We start from the raw sequence: 10,042 nt of genomic DNA on the forward strand, positions 1-10,042 counted from the left end.
TGAGCCAAACACCCGACAAGCGCCTGGGCACCCTGGAAGCCAGCTCTGGAAATTCTCATCATATCCTTTTGAAACATCAATTCCTACAGAAAAAAGGAAATGAGAACAGATTGGCAGAAGCCAAGAGGAGGCCTTGAAGAATGATGGCCAGAAGTGGAAGTTGGAGCCCCCCATAATTTGCTGTGGAGAATCCACTCTCCTCAAGAGTCTGAAGAGAAATTAAATGTTTGGTGTCTTTCTCACCAAGGAGAATTCTGTTCAGTGTCAGGCAACAGAAGGACACGGATTGCTCTTTGTTTGACTGTTGCATTTATTTTGCGCTTCATAATTTTTTAAATTTCTATTTTACTTTTGGCTGCACCTCGTAGCATATGGGCTGGACTGCCAGGGAAGTCCCTTATTTTGCACTTTAACTCATTTAGACACGTTCAGCTGAAAACCTTTGGCTACGGAATTTCTTTCTTTTTTTTTTTTTTCTTTTTTTTATTTTATTTTTAAACTTTACATAACTGTATTAGATTTGCCAAATATCAAAATTAATCCGCCACAGGTATACATGTGTTCCCCATCCTGAACCCTCCTCCCTCCTCCCTCCCCATTCCATCCCTCTGGGTCGTCCCAGTGCACCAGCCCCAAGCATCCAGTATCGTGCATCGAACCTGGACTGGCAACTCATTTCATACATGATATTTTACACGTTTCAATGCCATTCTACGGAATTTCTTCTTTAGGCAATTGCAGTAATTGAAACAAGAGGCCTTTGGGACTTAAAACAAAGAGGAGCATCTCCTTGGCTTTAACCAGAAGACAGGCTCCTAAAGTGAGCCATGGAATGCTAATAAGGGTTTTATGAGAAAAGGTATCTTTGGTCCAATAAGTAGTAGTTGCTGCAGGTTTCTCCACTGCAGAACTTTCCAGAGTGTTTTTTGAATCAATAAAAGAGTGTGTGTGCAAGCCAAATTGCTTTAGTTGTGTCCGACTCTGTGCAACCCCATGGACAGTAGCCCGCCAGGCTCCTCTGTTCATGGGATTCTCTAGGCAAGAATAATACTGGAGTGGGTTGCCATGCCCTCCTCCAGGGTATCTTCCAGGCACAGGGATCGAACCCGCATCTCCTGCATCGCAGGAGGATTCTTTACAGCTGAGCCACTGGGGAAGCCCCAATAAAAGTTAGTCCTTTCTTTTTATTTTAAAAAAAAATTAATACAAGTTTTAAAGGTTACTTTTCATTTACACTTATTGCAAAGTATTAGCTCTATTCTCCAAATTATTAGCTCTATTCTCAATAGTATTAGCTCTATTCTCCAAAGTATTATTAGCTCTATTCTCCAAATACGTCATTGAACTTGTCTTACACCCAGTAGTATAAGTTAGTCCTTTCTTATTGTTGCTGATATAGTAGTAGGTCTTAAAGTTGACCTCCTTTGTACTTTTTGCAGAGTGTTTTGTGGCACATGTGTTCTGGGGAGCACACCCCAGGGAAGATTGGCCCTAAGGAATTGTGATGCTGTAATAAGAAGTATTTATTCGGATTTCCCCACCATTTCTGACCCAGAACTCTTAAAACTCTTCGTATTTTCTAACTGATAAGAATGATAAAGGTATCTTTTTAAAAACTGAAATATAGTTGATTGACAATATTATGTTAGTTTTGTGTGGATAGCATAATGATTCAATATTTTTGCAAATTATATTCCATTATAGGTTATAAGATAATGGATTTAACTCCTGGTGCTATACAGTATATACTTATCTATTTTGTATATAGTAGTTTGAACCTTTTCAGTTCAGTTCACTAAGCATAATATTCTCTGGGTCCATTCATGTTGCTTCAAATGGCAGTATATCATTCTTTCAGGCTCATCCCTTGACTTCTGGGGAGGGCAGAGGGACTGGAAATTGAATCAATTGTCAATAACCAATGATTTAATCAACCATGCCTATGTGATGGGGCTTCCCTGGTGGTTCAGATGGTAAAAAATCTGCTTGCAATGTGGGAGACCCAGGTTAGATCCCTGGGTCAGGAAGATCCCTTGGAGAAGGAAATGGCTACCCATTCCAGTATTCTTGCCTGGAGAATCCCATGGACAGAGAAGCCTGGCAGGATACGGTCCATGGGGCTGCAAAAGAGTCAGACACGACTGAGCAATTAAGCACGCACACATGCCTATGTAAAGAGGCCTCGAAATGATGATATTCAGAGAGCTTCCTTGGTGAAAATGCAGAGATTTGGGGATAGAGGCGCTCTCAGAGGGCACAGAAGCTGTGTCCTTTCTCTGTATCTTGCCCTGTGCACCTCTTCCTTCTGGCAGTTCCTGAGTTACACCTGTTTATAATAAACTGGTAATGTGGTAAGTAATGTGTTTCTCTGAGTGCTGTGACTTACTTTAGCAAATTAATTGAATCCAATGAGGGGGTCACTGGAATCTCCACGTAGCTGGTCAATAAGAAGCACAGGGCACAAACAGACTTGCAGTTGTGTGTGGTATGTATGTGTCTGTGATGGGTATGTGTGTGCGCGTATGTTGGGGTGAGAGCTAGTCTTGAGGAACTGAGCCCTTCACCTGTGGGGTTCTTGGTAGGTAAGTGTCAGAAATGAGTTAAATTGCAGTACACCCAGCTGGTGTCAGAGAAATTCTTGGTGATGAGGGCAAAACCCACACATTGGAATTAGTCTCAGAATTAAGAAAAGCATTTATACTGTTATTTGCTTCTCACTCATGTCTTATATGATCACTGCATGTTATCTATCAGTGGCTCAGTTGCTCACAAATGATCTTAACACTTTTTGTGATATAATATGTTTAAAGTAATACTCATTGTTTTTTTCTTATTAGAAAAAGCAATATAATCTTCTTGAAGAAAAATTGCAAAACATAGATCAGCAAAAAGAGTAAATAAAACACCTATATAGGGGAAATCAGACTTTATTTTCTTAGGCTCCAGAGTCACTGCAGATGAGATGACTGTAGTCATGAAATTAAAGACACTTGCTTCTTGGAAGAAAAGCTATGACCAACCTAGACAGCATATTAAAAAGCAGAGACATTACTTTGCCGACAAAGGTCTGTCTAGTCAAAGTTATGGTTTTTCCAGTAGTCATGTATGGATGTGAGAGTTGGACCATAAAGAAAGCTGAGCATTGAAGAATTGATGCTTTTGAACTGTGGTATTGGAGAAGACTCTTGAGAGTCCCTTGGACTGCAGGGAGATCAAACTAGTCAGTTCTAAAGGAAATCAGTCCTGAATATTCATTAGAAGGACTGATGCTGCAGCTGAAACTCCAATACTTTGGCCACCTGATGCAAAGACCTGACTCATTGGAAAAGCCCCTGATGCTGAGAAAGATTGAAGGCAGGAGGAGAAGGGGAAAGCCAGAGGATAAGATGGTTGGATGGCATCATCGACTTGATAGACATGAGTCTGAGCAAGCTCCAAGAGTTGGTGATAGACAGAGAAGCCTGGAGTGCTGCAGTCCATGGGGTCGCAAAGAGTTGGACATGACTGAGCAACTGAACTGAGGGGCAATCATTGTTAACAACTACTAGTTATCAATTCAGCTCTCTTTTTATTATAAAAATGTATTATATTATATATTTATTTACTACAAAGAGACCATTCAGTACACAGTTTTAAAAATTTGATTTTTAAATTAACAGTCTACCACAAACTTCTTCCCATTGCAACAAATATTCATCCACAGTATAATTTTTGTTGTTCAGTCACTAAGTCATTGCAGCATGCCAGGCTTCCCTGTTCTTCACTATCTCCTGGAGTTTGTTCAAACTCATATCCATTGAGTCAGTGATGCCATCCAACCATCTCATCCTCTGACACCCCTTCTCTTGCCCTCAATCTTTCCCAGCATCAAGGTCTTTACCAATAAGTCAGCTCTTCTCATCAGATGGCCAAAGTATTGGAGCTTCAGCATCAGTATCAGTCCTTCCAATGAATAATCAGGGTACATTTCCTTTAGGAATGACTGGTATAATTTTTAACAGTTAAAAAAATTCCATATTTACAAATATATATGCAAAGTAATAAAATGTATCTCTGAAGTATTGGCACAGACTTTGTAGTTTTAGGAAATATGTAAATGCCTTCATTTATTTTATCTCTTCTGTCTTGCACTTGAATACAATTATAAAGAAAGGATTTAGCACATGTGGCCTAATCCCCCCACAGCTGCATTTTGGCTATTTGGATATACCCACAGCTGATCAAGGTTCTGTGTGTTACTATTTTTGCCTATACTGTAGTTCTCAGATGAATTGTGGAAAGGGACCTTAGTTTCTAGAGACACCTGTTAGTAGTTCACATGTATTTATTTATGCATTAATAGTCATCTCATTGTGCAGGCCAGACTATAAATGGTAGTTAGCAATGGAAACACAAAGTTCATTACGGAAAATGGAAAAAATACAAAACTTTTTCCAGGAAAGGAATTCGGCTTTTGAATTGAGATCTGTGGAAGGAGGACACCAGCACTTTTCCAAAGGTGACGCTACCTAAGCATTTCCACATGCCACCCAAAGCCTATTTGTAATTATGTGCGCGTTTCAAAGGCCCTCCGAGATCAAAAGGGATTGAGGACTGCATTCCGCTGGCGAACCTCGGTTTCTCAGGAAGGAAAGAATGTGTCGGTGAAACTAGCCATTTCTCTCTTGACTGTTTTCAGTGACCCCAGGGAGGCTCCTCCCCTTGTCAGTTCTGTTTCCTTTTTCCTCGCTGACTCAACAGTACCCGAAGAAATCACGGTAGACTCACGCTTCCTGTGAGTTCAGCTGAGTTCCCACGCTGTCCTTGGTGAGAAGGACTGCTTCAGTGGTGAGAGAACAAGTTCCCTGCAATTTGAAGCCCAAAGTAGAAATTAAAATTATGAACAGGGTATTTTGACATTAAATTAAATAAAAAATGGAAGCGTATGTCTTTATTTTTTAAAAATATGGGCAATTGATTCACTTGGATTATATTACTGTTTCTAAACCATAAGCATCTCTAATCACATACCAGAATAAGTACAAACTGATAAACAAAATATTAAAAATCACTCACTTCAAGAAACAGAGCTAGTTTAATTCTAAAATCTATTTTAGTGTTTTTCATTACATATAACTTTCCCTTTGAATTTTCCAAATCATGCAACCATTTCTAAGTATATTTCTATGAAATCAGAAAATAGATCTTGTGTTTCCCCCCAAGAGGGCTTTTGTTACCAATAAATGAACTACACACACACACACATGAATGCATGCATGCACTGTTCATCCAGTTTCCAATAATATTTTCAGAGCAGGTGTTAACGTTGTTGCATGCTAACATTTAAGACATTTTACAATTGAAAACAAAGTCAGGATTCATATAAAAAGTCCCAAAGGAATACTTAATTAATGCTCCAAAAAGTAATTGTTGATTGAAACCCTGTTCTTCAGTCAATGCATCTCCCAGAAACAAACACAAAATATGTATTTGTCAACATAGAAATATATTTCTATTTTCACTTAAAATGACCCATCTTACTCACATGTTTTCCCCTCTCTCTACACACACACATAAACATCACACACATATTCACACACACACAATTAGACAACAAGTACCCCCCAAATATTTCTTGGACAAATGATCTTTCCTTGTGAAATTCTACATGACCTGAGTAGAATTATTTCTTAAATCAAAACACTTAAGAGAGACAAGACTTTTAATGAAAATATACCAATGTTGACAAACTTATAGATCTGGAAATGACCTAACAGGTCATTTTATCCAACTCCTTCACTGTATAGCTGAAAAATTGCTGCCCAGGGAAGCCAAGTTGAGCTGCCCTAGGCTATACAGCCATCTGCTGGCAAAGCTCACACTGAGAGACTTCAGGCTTCCCAGGTCTCCCCATCAATTCAGTTCAGTTCAGTCGCTCAGTCGCTTAGTCGTGTCCTACTCTGAGACCCCATGAATCGCGGAACGCCAGGCCTCCCTGTCCATCACCAACTCCCAGAGTTCACTCAGACTCACGTCTAAACATCTTTCATGTGCTACTCTATCATCTTTCATGTGCTATATGTTTGGTGAAATCTATATATGCAATAATAATATATATGTATATAAATGTTTATAAAATATAAAATGGCATTTACTGAAAATTATGCTACTCACGAGTCATTTCCTTACAAAAACCTTCACTTACCTCTCAGACTTGGTCAGCAAGCCCGCATTCAGTCATAGACTATTGTGCCACTCCTTTGATGCACTCACCACAGATGTAATTTTACATTTACTTGTGTGATCTCAAGACGGTAAATGCTATGAGAGCAGAAAATATATCTACTTTTGCTCACGTTTATATCCCAAGCATCCTGCCCAAAATAGATCTCATTATATTATATTGCACAAAATTGATGCTTAATTATTTATTGAATAAGTGGTGAACATTTCTGCTAATGATGGAAAAAATTAATGCTGAGTTAACATATATATGTAATTATATATCTGTATTTCTCTATCTCTTTCTATATATATATATATGCACGTATATATTCTTATTATATATAATAGGAGTGGGCTCGTGCATTATGAAGTTCAAGAAATCCCTTGATCTGTTATCTGCAAGATGGAGAACCAGGAAAGTTGGTGGTAATATTGGTCCCAATCTGAAGATCTGAGAACCAGGAGCACCAGTGTCCAAAAGCAGGAGACGGTGGATTTCTCAGCTCAAACAGAAAAGAATATATACCCTTGCTCTGCCTTCTTAATGTATTCAGACCCTCAACAGTTTGAATGGTGCCCACTTCTGCTTCCATTGTCACATCTCCTTCTCTAATTCTGACTCTCTAGCCTCCTTCTTTCCCTCATAAGAACTTTTGTGATTACGTTGGGACCATCAAATAATCTCTCCCTTTCAAGATATTTAACTCAGTCACATCTGCCAAGTCCCTTTTGCCTTGTAAGATAACATATTCACAGGTTCTAGTGAACAGGGTATGCCTAGAAAAATTGGTGGAATAATTTTAATAACAATGAGAACTATCATTTGAATTTAGCATGACAAAGCTAAAAGCTTCCAGTGGTGAAAGATAACAGGTCGCCTAAAAACAGATTGATAATCTGCTGGTACAGGTTTCTCACCAGCAATCCTAGAGAGCAAAGACAAACTCTTATCAGTGCTTTCAGAGGTTTTAGGGGGGAGTCATTTTCAACCTGGAATTCTGTACCCAAACTGTCCAGCAACAGGGAGAGCAAAATGTGAAACATTTTCTCAAAATTTACCTTCATTTTCTTTTTTTTTAAAGGAAATAACTTTTGGTTGAACTCCAACAAAATGAGGAAGTAAACCAATAGACAGGATGATATGAATCCAGAAAACATAAGTTCAACTTGGGAGAGCAGTGAAGGTAAGTCCTGAGAAAGTGGCTGTCTATCGGGGCTAGAGAATGATGTATGTGGATTGGAGGTGGGGGGAACAGCGCCAGAAAATGGGGGATTCGGTGGACTAAACAGTATGATAAAACACTGGTAAATCTTGAAATTGTGATAAAAGAGCAGCAGGGTTCAAAGAGAAAAGCAGAAGCAGTTAGAGATGATAGAAGATTGATGGATGAAAGGCTAGATAGATAGATAGATTACCAAGGCATTGACTTACTTGATCATGGGCTTGGCTACACAAGCCTCAAGCCCATAGGCCAGGCTATCAGGAAGAAAACATCATGGCAGGCTTGAAACCATGGGCACAGGCTGAAGCTGTTGTGCACAGGTCCAGAGAAATGTCTTCTTTTTCTTTGAGAGAAACTTCATCCCATCCACTTTAATCCTCCTTACTTAGAATCAACTGATTGGGGCCTTTAATCACCAAAAGCTCTTCACAGCAACACCTTGATTAGAGTTTGAATATCAGAACTCTAGACTAGACAAGCTGACATATCAAAAACCTCATCCCACGTAGGCAAAAGAAAAGAGAAGAAAGGAATCAGAAACTACAAGAAAAAAATTTCCATCATTGGAAAGTTATAGTCCACTACTGTGCAGCACAGGGAACTATATTCAATTTTCTGTATTAACTTATATGGGAAAATAATCTGAAAAAGAAGCGATATATGTGTATGTATAACTGATTCACTTTGCCATACACCTGAAATTAACATATCATTGTAAACCAACTATACTCCAATACAAATTTTTAAAAATATAAAATTTTGATAATCAAAAAAAAAAAAGTACGTCTAAGTAAAAAGCAAACTAAAATTAAATGTTATTTTGTTTACATGATAGAACACAGAGGAGGAGAATCCATTTGAACTTAACCATAGAAACACTTTCCATTGAGGGGCATGGTTGTGATGTTGGAGCCACTGAGGAGGCTGCGCAATCTTACCACTATGCTCAGCACTTGGCTCTAGGTGGATACTATTTACCTGGTAATGATAGTAAACACTGTTTACTGGCTTGGAACATGTGGAATCAACCTGTGGGCAAATCACAGGAGGCTTGATTTGTTTAAGGAACACAGCGTAAATGCTTCAACCTTGATATTATACAAACAGAGGTTCAGGTTACAAGGCTGGGAGGAGAAGTTGAGGGCAAAGTGAAAGAGACAAGAATTGTGAAACTGCTACACTGGGAGTGTGATGGGGAAGAACAAACCTGACTCCATGTTGGATCCCTTTCTTTTACTTTAACGTTTGTATGCTATTGCTTTTTCTACAAGTTAATCAGTAAATAGGGCTTCCCAGGTGGCTCAGTGCTAAAGAACCTGCCTGCCAATGCAGGAGGGTTTCATCCCTGGGTTGGGAAGATGCCCTAGAGAAGGAAATGGCAACCCACTCCAGTATTCTTGCCTGAGAAATCCCCTGGACAGAAGGAGCCTGGAGGGCTGCAGTCCATGGGGTCACAAAGGGTGGGACATGAAGTAGTGACTAAGCTCGCACGCAATCCCTAAAGGGATGTTGCCTATAGCTTAGACAATATTAAGACACGACTTAGTGACTAAACATCACCTCGTCTACTTTACCTCCTGACTTCTCTCTCTTTGCTCTAGAAAAGATACTAGCATCCAAACCTGGGCAAGATGATGCTTTGGGACACTGGTCCACCATCTTCTTGGTCTGCTGGCTTTCTGAATAATGTCACTGTTCTTGCCCCCAACCACTTGTCTCTCAGTTTATTGGCTTGTGGTGCTGACTCCTTGGAAGGAAAGTTATGACCAACCTAGACAGAGTATTAAAAAGCTGAGACATTACTTTGTCCACAAAGGTCCATCTAGTCAAGGCTGTGTTTTTTCCAGTAGTCATGTATAGATGTGAGAATTGGACTGTAAAGAAAGCTGGGCGCCGAAGAATTGATGCTTTTGAGCTGTGGTGTTGGAGAAGACTCTTGAGAGTCCCTTGGACTGCAAGGAGAGCCAACCAGTCCATCCTAAAGGAGATCAGTCCTGGGTATTCATTGGAAGGACTGATGTTGAAGCTTAAACTCCAATACTTTGGCCCCCTGATGCAGAGAGCTGACTCATTGGAAAAGACCCTGATGCTGGGAAAGATTGAGGGCAGGAGGAGAAGGGGACGACAGAGGATGAGATGGTTGCATGGCATCACCGACTCAATGGACATGGGTTTGGGTGAACTCCAGGAGCTGGTAATGGACAGGGAGGCCTGGTGTGCTGTGGTTCATGGGGTCACAAAGAGTCGGACATGACTGAGCTACTGAACTGAACTGAACTCAGTGCAGAGAGAAGCACAAACTTGGAATCCATGATAGCAGGAGGCAGGAAGGGGATGTGGGAGCCATACAGATTAGCTAAATCTTCTATCACAGGAGGGAATCAATACACAAGGTCCAGAATTGATAAATCAAGACCTAGACATAGAAGCTTATCATTCAGAGCTGTGGAGATGGCAACCAAAAGGAAACAACAGATGGCACAATGGTTGCATGTGGGCAGCGAAATGAAGACAGAGGAGAGCAGAGTCCAGACAGTTGCTTTGCATGATGGGTCCTTCTGTACTCTTTGATTGCTAATCAACCATGTGCACATTATCTTTATGAAGAATTTAAA

The 10,042-nt window shown here is 40.0% G+C and overlaps 1 long non-coding RNA gene across 1 annotated transcript; it reads right to left on the minus strand.

Annotated features, from left to right (window-relative positions):
• Positions 1-3,592: 3,592 nt before the first annotated feature.
• LOC129629843 (uncharacterized) lies at positions 3,593-8,342 on the minus strand. Its single transcript, XR_008703344.1, has 3 exons — positions 7,637-8,342; positions 6,185-6,300; positions 3,593-4,844 (listed from the first exon to the last, which is right to left on the minus strand). It is a non-coding gene; the product is annotated as an uncharacterized LOC129629843 (long non-coding RNA).
• Between the last annotated feature and the right edge of the window lie 1,700 nt (positions 8,343-10,042).

The sequence above is a fragment of the Bubalus kerabau genome, chromosome 16 (assembly GCF_029407905.1).
Source record: "Bubalus kerabau isolate K-KA32 ecotype Philippines breed swamp buffalo chromosome 16, PCC_UOA_SB_1v2, whole genome shotgun sequence".
NCBI lineage: Eukaryota > Metazoa > Chordata > Mammalia > Artiodactyla > Bovidae > Bubalus > Bubalus kerabau.